Source organism: Leptodactylus fuscus, chromosome 1 (assembly GCF_031893055.1).
Source record: "Leptodactylus fuscus isolate aLepFus1 chromosome 1, aLepFus1.hap2, whole genome shotgun sequence".
In the NCBI taxonomy this organism is placed as follows: Eukaryota; Metazoa; Chordata; class Amphibia; order Anura; family Leptodactylidae; genus Leptodactylus; species Leptodactylus fuscus.
The window spans coordinates 29,005,924-29,019,057 of record NC_134265.1 but is presented as its reverse complement, the minus strand read 5'-3'; positions in this window follow the sequence as shown (position 1 = coordinate 29,019,057).

Below are 13,134 nucleotides of genomic sequence, written 5' to 3'. Positions count from 1 at the left end.
CACTACCTGTAGCACACACAATGATACCAATAGTAATAGAAGCAGTGCAGGGAACCAGACAACATTGAATATATGGAGAGACCTTCCAAAGTACAGAAAAATGTACCCGATATGTATTCCTTGCAGAGTAATACTGTACATTGTTAGCTTCTGTGAATGCACGCTTACATGGTGCTATGGAAATCCTTCCCGAATCCAAGGTCCAAGCTCAGTGCATTTAGCTCTGCTGGTATTTTTCTCTTGCCCTGCAATGCTATTAGCACTATATTGTACATGTAAGTGTATTCAGATTGGTACCCGCATAGTAGACACCTCGCAGGAGGAAGGGCACCGCGGCTACAAGCTTGCTAGCATTCAATTCCATTTCTGACAAGTGTTGAACTATAATTTATGGCTGTCTGCTTCTGCGCTACCCTGCTATTATTTTAAGAAGCCTCTGAAAGTGAAGGAAATTTATAATTTCTTTTGTCTGTGTGTATTTTAAGACGTCTGCACCTGCAGATTCCACAATGCTTCTTTGCAAAGCATCACAGTGTAGTGAAAGATCCTGATTATAGACTCGGCGTCCTGACAGGCACGGAAGGTTAGCGTGGATTATATGGAAACAGCGCCACGGGGAATGGTTACAAAACGTGATTTCATATCTTTACATACTAACGCCGTGTATGTCCTTAGGTGCGGGTCCTGTGGAATTGTACAGAGCACATCTATTGCTTCTGCCGAAAGGGGGTGCCGCATTTAGTCTGGCACCCAGGGATTGGCTTTACATGCCGTTACAATCCTGGCAGGGGTGGTCGTGGGTGCTGGTTGGAGGGGGTCAAAAAGGGGAGAATTTTTTTTATCTCAGGATATTAGATGGCACTTGTTGCAAATGCATAGTAGTTGTAAGGGATTTGCTAGTTTTGCAATTCCCTAGGCTACTGCTGGAACAATGAAAGAAGGGAAGACAGAGACAGTGAGTTCTAAACGTGACTCAGCCCTGTCCCTACCTACTTTCCATAAATGCCCTAGGTGATAAACGACTCACTTGGCGATGGTCCCTTCTGTGAATAAGTGTAACATAGAATAAGACAAACAACACAGTCAGCAAGCCAAGGGTCAAAGCCAGAGAGACAAAGCAGTACAAAATCGTAATCCAAAAGAGTAGTCACAAAGAAAGCCACAGGTCAGAGGTTAGTAATACAAAAATAGCAAAAAGAGGAGCTTTGCAGGAGAAAGTCACAAGACAGAGTCTCAAAAGCCAGCAAATACAGTGCAGAGACGGTAGAGTAGTATTATTTAGACATACATTAAACCAGGGTAGTGGAGAGAGGGAGAGAGAGATCTGCTGAGGGCTAGATAAGTATTTGCTTCTAGTAGGCAGGGAAAAACGGAAGAAAAACAACAGCTTTATTCAGCGCTATATACTGCAGGGAGAGGAGTCGAGCTTTCCACGGACGTTGTGTCCCCCAAAACAGGGATACAGAACAGTTAGTGCCTTCTTTTTAAAGGCTCTACTCACTCTAAGGGCCAAAATCTAAATCTCTGCTCTTTAAAGGCTCAACTCACCCAAAGAACCAACAAATCTCTGCTGGTGCAAGGCTGAACTAAGTTAAAGGGCCTAAAACTCTGCAGGTAGAGGCTGAAGTCACCTGAAGGGCCTCAATCTCTGCTGGTAGCTCAGCTTAAGGACCTGTAACTTAATTTGGAAGGGCTCACGTTAAGGGCTAGAAAAGTGAATTTTGGAAGGTCTTACCACATCACACACACACATGAACAAGGACAGTTAAGGGTGAAGGCTGTTGGATTTCCCATTGCCTATTCCATCTGTGGTTGTCATGGGCAACGTGATTTAAAGGGGTGCTTGTTAATGTTTCTTTAACTTTAAATTTGGTTTCTGTTCATCCAATTGGGGAGGAAAGAAGGTTTCCAGGTATTTTTCCACTTTCATAGTGGGTTTTTTGAGTGTGGAAAGTGTGTAGTTGATAGGCTGTGATGGTGGGGTAAAACTGTGACTTGGGCGTGTTAGATGCCCCCAGACATGCTTCCCCTGCTGTCCCAGTGTCATTCCAGAGGTGTTGGCATCATTTCCTGGGGTGTCATAGTGGACTTGGTGACTCTCCTGAGTCGAATGGTGGGATCCCCTGAAACAAAGCATTTTCTCCCATAGACTATAATGGGGTTTGATATTCGTTCGAATAGTCGAATATTGAGCGTCTAATCAAAACGAATATTTTACTGTTCGCTCATCTCTACTATCTCCTATCTATCTATCTATCTATCTATCTATCTATTATCTATCTATCTATCTATCTCCTATCTATCTATCTATCTATCTATCTATCTATCTATCTATCTCCTATCTATCTATCTATCTATCTATCTATCTATCTATCTATCTATCTATCTATCTATCTCATCTATCTCATCTATCTCCTATCTATATCATCTATCTCCTATCTATCTATCTATCTATCTATCTATCTATCTATCTATCTATCTATCTATCTATATCATCTATCTCCTATCTATCTATCTATCTATCTATCTATCTATCTATCTATCTATCTCCTATCTATCTATCTATGTCCTATCTATCTATCTATCTATCTATCTATCTATCTATCTATCTATCTATCTATCTGTATCTATTTTTTATTCTATAATATTGCCACATACGGGGTTTCTATACCAGCTGGCTTTTCTTTCCATAATAGGATTTCCGTAACAAGTCGCAGAGGAGCTGAGCTTGCACGTTACTTCCGACTGTAAATCCCTGATAAATATTTACATAATATTCGAGTTATTGGGTCAGCGGAGATAAGTATTGTGCATGTAAAGCTCCATCTGCAGTGAGAAAATACTGATGTGCTGTCATCTGGAGGTCAGCTATGATGAAAATAATATCTACGCCCTTTTAGCATACTATATACAGATCTCTATGGTCATTTTCCTGTTCTTAAATGAACATTCTGCTTCTGATCAATGTTGTTTCAAAACTGCACAGCTAACTAAGTCAGCGTTCATACTTCCATTGTGAATGTCCGTTGCTCTCATCCGTCATAGGACTTTCCAGCGATGCTGTGACACACACAGATGGAGCTCCCTCAATATGCATCCTGGCCCATTGACTCTTATGTAAACAACATGATGGACTCTTTCTTCTGTCATATTTGTTTGCTTTTGTAATGGAAGTAAAAGTCCTACATGCACAACAGCCTATGACGTATAAGAGCAATGAAGATGATTAACAGTAATGGTGAGTCGACTGGTGTGAAAAACAGGAAACTGGAAAAATATACTAATTACAGACGCAGCAATCATTAAAATGACTTTGTGCCAAATTTTTGCCAGCATCATGCCAAAACTCATAACAGTAGCTGCCTGTCAATTCACATGAATTACCAGGCACCTCCAGGCTCTTCTGCCCCTCCTTCCCTCTCCACTGCCTGGATTCTCTCAATAACAACATTGGTAGCACAGTGGAGAGATAATAGAACATAGTGGAGCTGGCACTATGATATATCCCTGCACTGTGATGTCACTGTACACAGCACCATTGGTGGCAGGGTCAAAAAAGCAAAAATCTTAGTGCTATTTGAAGTTAGTACAAAAAAAACAGGGTTTTGGTTCTATATTAAAATGGGCCAAACAGTGAACAGTTGACACCTGCTAACTAGGGTTAAGCGATTGTGTTCGGAAAAGATCGGATTCCGATCGGCGATCGAGAAAATTTCACGATCGCGATCGGAATTCCGAACACTATCTTTTTAGGTGGGATCGAGATTGGTGACTATTTCCCACAATGCTTTGCTACTGGCCAAGCATTATGGGAAAAGCTAACAATGTTACTCTTCACACTGAATATACGCTCCGCTCATTATGAGTGGAGCGTATACTCAGTGTGAAGGTTCCGCTGCGGTTCCATAGGAATGCATGGAAGCAGCCGGCACACACCCTTAACCTCCTGCGCGCCGGCTGCCTCCGTTCATTCTAATGGGAGACTAGCTATCATCTCTAGTAGCTACTTACCTGCAGAGATGGCTGGTCCGGTGCCCGGTGTTCTCGTTCTTCTTTGCCTCGCTGCCCCCACCTCACAGGTTAGTGTTAAAGAGCTAGGAAGAAGGCGGGACTTGTGGCTTAGGAGAGTGTGGGCAGGTACTGGGAAGGGAGACGTGACGTCTCCCCTCGCAGTACCTGCCCACACTCTCCTAACCTGGGAGGTAGGGGGCAGCAAGGCGAAGAAGAACGAGAACACCGGGCACCGGACCAGCCATCTCTGCAGGTAAGTGGACACCAGGGGGGACTAAGTAGCCAGAGGATTAAAAAAAAATCCTCTAGCTACTTAGTGATTAAAAAAAAACGCACTACACAGCATGGATTCTAACAATTAAAGCGTTCAATTGTTAGATTCCATGGTGTATAGTGAATAGGATTGTTTTTAAAATTCGATCTCCGATTAGTAAAAAAAATCCCATTGACTTGCATTGGGATCGGGTTCGAATGAAAAGTGATTAGAAATCGGATTTCAAAATCGATCCTGAAAAGTCAAGATCGGCTCAACCCTACTGCTAACTAGTAACAACTGGTCAGTGATCGACATATTTACTTCTCTATCGATCCTAGCATTGATAGAATTTTTTTGCTAACCCCGACCATCCCACAGCAACAAGTGCTATTACTTTTGGTGTCTGATATACTATTTAGGCTCTGTACTGTCAGGAGGGCGGTCAAGGGGGTGTGATTCTGAGTTCTGACACTGACAGCCTCTGATAGGAGCTCTGAGCCACACCCCCTGCCTGACACCGCCCATGTGACAGTCAAGAAACTAAGCAGCATATCAGGCACCAAATCTAGCAGCCCCAATTGCTCAGTAATGGAATGGGCTTCACTGGAATTAGGGGCCTATTAACAGTCTAAGTGCTGGAGTTAATGGGGCATGGCTCTGCTATGATTTTTTTTTACACTACCACCAATGGTTTATACATCCTTGTATTGTGGCCAGAGATTGGTTTGCAACGAATTGAATTCAACGCGACTATTCAAAATTGTTTGGGTTTTAACTGTGCAATTTGGGATTTGTCTGGAACGAACAAAAATGGCCACCATGATATACATTGTGGTAAATTATTATACTGTGGGATCTCTTCAGACCTTACAGTATAATAGGTGGAGGTCCAGGACAGGTGACAGAAATAAAAAAAAACACATACTTACCTTATATCACCACTCCAGCAGGTAACAACTGATACTTACCGATCCCCCTCCTGCACACTGCTGCCTCCATTTGCTGCCCTTCTGCCCTCCTAGGGGCCCTGTGTATCCTGCATCATGTTACTGATGCTCAGTAGCATCAGGATGACACTTAGGCCTGGTTCACATCTGCGTCGGTAATCCGTTCAGGGGAATCCGCATGAGGACCCTCCCAAACGCAATGACAAGCGGTGCACAGTGAGAGCACGAACCCCATAGACTATAATGGGGTCCATGTGCTTTCTGCATCGTCTCTGCACAGAACATGCAGACAGAAAAGTAGTTAACGATCTACTTTCCTGTCCGCATGACTCGTGCGAAGACCGTGCAGAAAGCACATGGACTCCATTATAGTCAATGGGTTTTGTGTTCCCTCACTGCGCACCACTTGCCAATGCGTTCGGTAGTCTGTTCGGGGAGGGGGTCCCCATGCGGACCCCCACGAATGGGAGAACCAGGCCTTACGCTATTCAGTACAGTGAATGGGATCTAATGGAGACTGGAAGGGAAGCACAGGCGGATACAGATGTCGGTAGGAGGGGGGACATGTAAGTAAATAGCAGCGCAACCTACTGGTGTAATCCAACAGGTACAGTAACAGCCTCCAATTAAGACCAAGGTTGATGAAAAGTTGAGGGGGTCTGTAGGGTAAGTGAAGGTGGTGATAGTTTTTTCCCCATGATCTTCAGCTTGTTGACCCCAGTGGCAACCAACACCGCTTCCAAGAGTACATGGCGGCATGGTTTTGAGTGGCAGTTCCACTTGGGTTCTATGGATAAGCTAAATGATGGTTTTCATCAGTACAAGCCCAAATATAAGACTTAGGATGGTCATGTCAGTCCTATGGTGCAGCAGGGTCTATACGCCAAGGCTCAGAGTGACCTCCCCAGCAATGGCACTTGTCTTCTCCAAATCTACCAAGTGACAGGTATAACAAAGGGCCGATGTGTATCATTGTAATGTGCTCTGTAACACGGGGAGGGCAGTTGAATATTTTTGAGTGAGCACAGAGAGACGTCTCTAAATATGCCAAGAGCTTTTCCTTTTATGATAGCAAACTTTTTAACGTTACGAGGATCGAAGACGATGGAGGCTTCAAGATGTATCTGATCTGCTGATGAGATCCAGCATGACATCCGCCAGCACCTAAAGGCATCGCACAGAGATTCATTTGACCTCTTTTACTCTCTGTATGATGCAAGTCTGCAGCTTCTCTTCTATATAGTACAGTGACTCTAAGGCTGAAGCCGCACGTCATCCCCTGTGGGAGCTGGAATTGCGGCCATATTGATTGGTACCCAGCTTACCTAGCATCAAGTATAATTAAAGGGGACCTGTCACATGAAAATGTATGGAGCGGATTGATGTATAGTGTTATAGGGCGGGGAGTGAGACTTTCCTCAACAAAAGACGGCCCCTTATGATTCAGGTGGCCCTCATCTGTCTATCTTCATGGCTGGGTTGTTAAATGGGGGTATGGTGATAGAATCCCTTTAAAGGGATTCTAGTACCTTTAAAACACATTTTTTTTTCTCGTTGACACGTAGGAATACCCTTAAGAAAGGCTATTCTTCTCCTACCTTTAGATGTCTTCTCCACGTCACCGTTCCATAGAAATCCCGTTTTTCCGACAATATGCAAATGAGTTCTCTCGCAGCACTGGGGTGGCCCCAGCGCTCAAACAGCACTGGGGTGTCAGCAATGCTGCCAGAGAACTCTCTCCAGCGCCACCTCCATCTTCTTCAGGAACGGCCTTTTCACATGTCTTCTTCTGGCGTTGGTGGTCAAACTTGTAGGCCTCAGGCAGAGCCAACTGTACATGCCCACAGGCCACAAAAAAATGGCCGCTTACTTACTGTGTAGGCGGCCATTTTTCTTATGGCCACGGGCTCTGCCCGAGGCCTACAAGTTTGACCACCAGCGCCGGAAGAAGATGCGTGAAGAGGCCGTTCCTGAAGAAGATGGAGGCGGTGCTGGAGAGTTCTCTCGCAGCATTGGGGATGCCCCCAGTGCTGTTTGAGCACTGAAGACCACCCCCAGTGCTGCAAGAAAACTCATTTGCATATCAACGAAAACCAGAATTTCTACAGAACAGCAGCATGGAGAAGACATCTAAAGATAGGAGAAGAATAGCCTTTCTTAAGGTTATTCCTATGTGTCAACGAGAAAATTTTTTTTATTTTATTGGTAGAATCCCTTTAAAATTTTTCTGCACTTAGGCAATTTTTCTCTATACCTCAGCCATTATTTGCTTGTGTGTACCTGGACCACAGAGCTGATTTATCTCCAATGATGAATGAGTCATCTGCACAATGACAAAAAGCAAGATCCTAGATTTTGTTTGTACAATCCTCTCGATTCTCTCTGTTGAAATTGCCAAAATTCACATTATTACATAATCTGCAGAAAAGCTTCCAAAATTGCATTTACAGAGATGAGGAAATCTGCAGAAATGACTGTAATAAACAGAGGGTAGAATAAAGTATCAGGCCATGGCAATGGAAATGTCACATTAAAGTCGAAGTGCATCAATATTAATTGAAATAAAATCGGGAAGAATAAGTGGCGGCTCCATAATACTTCCTTTTTACTGCAGTAACAGATTTACAATGTTAGGAATGGAAATTTACACTTTTGACGTTGACATCTAAGACATTGGTGCGCCCCAGATGACCACAGAGACCCAGTCAAGGGTTGAGTCCACCATTGTACACCATGATAATAGAACCAGCAACCTTAGCTAAGCATTATTAATGTTACTAATTCCATTATTATGGTGTATGATGGCGAACTTGACCCTTGACTGAGTCTCAATGGTCATGTTGGGCGAACCAACGTCATGATGCTGGGCTAAAAAGTCATGACAAGTGTTCCAAGGTGAGTATAACTGTTTGTTATTTTTACACCTCCCCTTGGCCTCCATTTATTATATTAACCACTTCAGTACCGGGCCAATTTGTGGTCCAGCACCAGACACATTTTCGGTTTTTATTGTATGTGCGGTTATGAGGGCTGTAACATTTTTCTCATACGTCTCATTCAACTAATTTTTGCGTCTTTTTTCGGGGACACGTAGGGCTTTATTTTTATGTTCTTTTTATTTTCAAATGTTTTTAAAAAATTTTTATATCCAGGAAAATATAAACATAATAGGAGGGAAATTGTGTCTGGTTTTCACTTTATTTATTTATTTATTTTATTTAACCCCTTAGAGACACAGCCCAAAAGTGACTTAAGGACCAGGCCTCTTTTTTCAAAACTGACATGTGTCACTTTAAATGGCGATAACTTTGAGACGCTTTAACTTACACAAGTGATTCTGAGATTGTTTTTTCATAACACATTGTACTTCATGTCAGTAGTAAATTTTCGTCAATATGTTTTGTCTTTAATTATGAAAAAATAGGAAATTTGGTGAAAATTTTGAAAAAAATGCAGTTTTCAAACTTTGAAATTGCAAGCCTTTCAAATAGAAAGTCTTACTACCCGAATTTTTTCATAAATATAATTAACCATGTCTCTGATTTATGTAGCAATCAAATTTTAAGCACCCTTTCATTTTTTTCAGATATTATAAGGCTTACAAGTCAAACAGTAATTTTCCAAATTTTCAAGAAAATTTCCAAAACACATTTTTCAAGGGACCAGTTCAGTTCTGAAGGGAACTTGAAAGGCCTCTCTAATAAAACCCCCCAAAAGTCACCCCATTCTAAAAACTGCACTCCTGAAAGAATCTAAAACAGCAGTTAGAAAGTTTCTTAACCCTTTCAGCATTTCACAACAATTAAAACAAAATGGAAGTCAAATTTACATTTTTCAATTTCTGTCACTAATATATTCATTTAGCCCTAGAATTTACACATTTACTAAGGTTTAAAGGAGAAACTGCACCCCACATTTTGTTACACAATTTCTCCCGAACACGACAATACCCCATATGTGCTGGTACCCTAATGTACGGGCACACGGTCGCTCTCAGAATGGATAGAGCGCTAATTGGATTTTGTAGGCCAGATTTTACTAGAATACTTTTCAGGCACCATGTCCCGTTTGCAGAGCCCCCAAGGTGCCAAAACAGTGGAAACCCCCAAAATGTGACCCCATTTTGGAAACTATACCCCTCAAGGAATTTACCAAGGGGTTTAGTGAGCACTTGGACCCTACAGGAGTGTAACAGAATTGGCCCAACAAAAGGAAAAGTGACATTTTTTGCTATAAAATGTAGCTTTAACCCCAAATTATGCATTTCCACAAGGGGTTAAAAAAGAAAATGCACCACACAAATTGTCAAGCACTTTGCCCCAACTACAGAAATGCCCCTTATGTGGATGTAAAGTGATGTATGGGCACACTGTAAAGTCCAGAGCTGAAGGATCGCTATTGGGATTTTGGAGGGCAAATTTAGCTGAAATCTGTTTCACGCACCATGTTGCATTTGGAGAGCCCCTGAAGTGCTAGAACAGTGGAACCCCCCCCCCCCAAAAAAAAACGACCCCATTTTGAAAACTAGACCCCTCAAGGAATTTATCAAGGGGTTTAGTGAGCACTTGGACCCTACAGGTGTTTCACAGATTTTTTTTACCATTGAGATGTGAAAATGAAAAATTACTTTTTTTCCAATAAATCGTCCATTTAGCGCCATATTTTTTAATTTTTACAAGTAGTTAGAGAATTAAGAGCCCCCCACAATTTCTCGTGAACACGGCAATACCCCATATGGGATCATAATCTGCTGTATGGGTACATGTTGGGGCTCAGAATGGAAAGAGCGCTATTTGGATTTTGGAGGGCATATATTGCTGGAATAGTTTTCTGGTGCCATGTCGCATTTGCTGAGCCCCTAAAGTATCAATACAATAGAAACCCCTCAAAAGTGACCCCATTTTAGAAACTACACCCATCAAGGAATGTATCAAGTGGTATTATGATTTTGAGACTAAAAATGCTTCCCAAAATTTGAAATTTTTCAAGAAATATGCCATTTTGGTATCCAATGCATTGCACCCACTTTGTATTGTCAGAGACCTGCACTCCTAAAACTATTAAGTGGGCCATCCCAAGGGGCAAAATTATATATGTGGGTGTAAACTGCTGCTTGGGCGCACAGCAGGGCTCAGAAGGGAAGGAGCACTGCGCTTTTTAGCTTTTGGGGTACAGAGTTAGAGGGACTTTCTGGGTGCCATGTTGTTTTTGCAGAGCCCTGGAGGTGCCAGTAAACTGGAATTCCCCAAGAAGTGACCCCATTTTGTAAGGGCAATTTTAGAGTCTCTGCAAAAGTGTCATGGCATCCAAAAACCAAACCGTCTAAGTCTGTGCTCCAAAAACCAAATAACCTTCTTCCCTTCTGTGTCTGGCTGGGCCCTAATATCAGTTTATACCCACATATGACATTACGTACGTTATCCGGGGTACACCAGTGTCATACATGTGTCATACATGTGGCATAAACTGCAGTTTGGGCACACAGCAGGGGGCAGAAGGGAAGGAGCGCTATGCGGCTTTTGGAGTACAGATTCAGATGTTTGGTATCTGGACGCCATGTCATGTTTGTAGAGCCTGTAAGGTACCAGAAAAGTGGATTCCCCAAAGGAGTGAGCGCAGTTTGAAAACTGCACCCCTAAAAGAATTTATCAGGGGGTGTAGTGAGTATTAGTATCCCGGACGTGACTGCACAGCGGATGGCGAAGAGGGAATGTATAAGCGGTGCGGAGGACATTGCAGACACCAAATTCCCTACTGTACCCCCAGTAGCTCCTATGATTGGGGAAGTCACACTGGGGTCACTTTGGGGGTCACTTCTGGTATATTTTCCCTCATAAGCTGTAAATATGGGGTGTCCCCTGATATTCACTTGCACAGCTTATACATTCCCTGCCTGCTGCACCCAGTTGTGTTCTAATGATTTGGCGATTTTGCGTGATTTTGTCTTCACATTGGTAGATGCTATATTTTCTTTATTTTTCTGCTGACGTGGCCATATAAGGGCTTGTTGTTTGCGGGATACGATGTATTTTGTAATGACACCACCTTGGGGTGCCTAAAACTTACTGATTACATTTTATTAACTCTTTTTTTGCTGGATTTAAAAGAGAAAAAATCAATTCTGGTATTGAGTTTTACCTTTTACATTTTTCGCCATGCAGCGTACAGTATAAGTAACATGTGACCTTTATTCTGCGGGTTGGTACGGTTACGGCGATACCTCATTTATGTTATTTTTTTATGCGATACTAAGTCTGCAGAACAAAAACACATTTGGGGACATAAATCAGTGATTTTTGCATCGCCATCTTCTGAGAGGCGTAACATTTTTATTTTTTGCTTGACAGTGTTGGTTGACGGCTTATTTTTTGCGGGACAACCTGTGCATTTTACTGGTACTATTTTGGGGTGCATATGACTTTTTGATCACTTTTTATAGCACATTTTGTAAGGTGAGATGGCGAAAAATCATTACTTCCGGCGGGTTTTTTCCGTTATTTTTTACCGCCGTTCACTGTGTACATTAAATATTGTTTCAGTTTTGTTGTACAGGTTGTTACGGACGCGACAATACCAAATATGTATTGTTTTTATTAATTTTTTGTGTTTTTTTTACGGCGGGGGGGGGGGAGAGATCGCGGCACCCTTTGTTTGCGGTGGTCATGTTTGACCATCGCAATTAAAGGGTTAAAACCTCCGATCGGTAAAAGTACCGACCGGAGGTTATGGAAAAGGGTGATAGCTGTCAGTAACAGCCATCACCCAGTTCCGATTCCGCCCGCTCAGCTAGTGAGTGGGCGGAATCACCATGACGTACTATTACTTCATGGTGCGCGAAGTACCTCGCGTCCATGACGTAATAGTACGTCAAAGGTCACTAAGGGGTTAATAGCACAAAGCACTACTAAAAAACTTTATAAAAGTTTTTCCTCTCCGTTACGGTAATTTTTATTTTGTATGGTGTCTTCGGGGGTGGGGCTATAACCTTTAATAACGGTGTTTTATTAGCGTATTATTATTTTTTTTTATTATTATTATTTTATTTTCATTTTTTTTAGATTGTGTCCCCATAAGGTGATAAGAGACCTTTGGGGACATCTGATCACTTTTTTTTTTGTTAGGGAGGCTGATTTCCCCTATAACTGAGGCTACTACATTTAGCCTCAGTTGCAGGAGGAATCCAGCCTCCTGCACGCTGTAAAAACAGTATACAGAGCTGATCTGGGACCTGTAGGACCCAGCAGCTCTTGTAAGGCACTGATCCCAGCAGATCACGTGACCGCCAGGTCAGAGGGCGGCCGCATCATGGCGGCGTCCATAGCTGTGTATACAGTGCTCATTGAGCGCTGTATACACAGCAATCAAGAAGGCAGGGGAGGTAATAAATCTTCCCTGCTATCTCTGTGGGAGCTCTGGCTGAAGTTACAGCCGGCTCCCAGTGAAAGCAGCTGCACGATCTCCGTGCAGCTGCTGTGTTCTGATTGGACGTACCTGTATGTCCTGTCAGAACTAGCTAACCACTATCCGGACATATATACTCTATGGGCGGTCCAGAAGTGGTTAATGGGTCTGACTATAATAATACCACTTATGAGCAGATTCTGCCCAAAACAAAGCGGGGCACCGCAATATTCGTCGAAATGAATCTCATACCTCCCAACCGTCCCGATTTCCGCGGGACAGTCACGATTTGGGTGACATGTCCCGCGGTCCCGGTTGGAGGGAGGTATGTCCCGATTTCAACTCAGATCTGCGTCCAGAGGACGCAGATCTGAGTTGAACACATATGCGGCTGAAGCAAAGAGCTGACACAGGTCAGCTCCTCGCTTTGCCGCTGCCCGCCTCTCTCCCTGACACATGCGGCTGAAGCTGCTCGCGTGCTCGCTTCGTCGCTGCGTCTCTCTCTCTCGCTGACACATG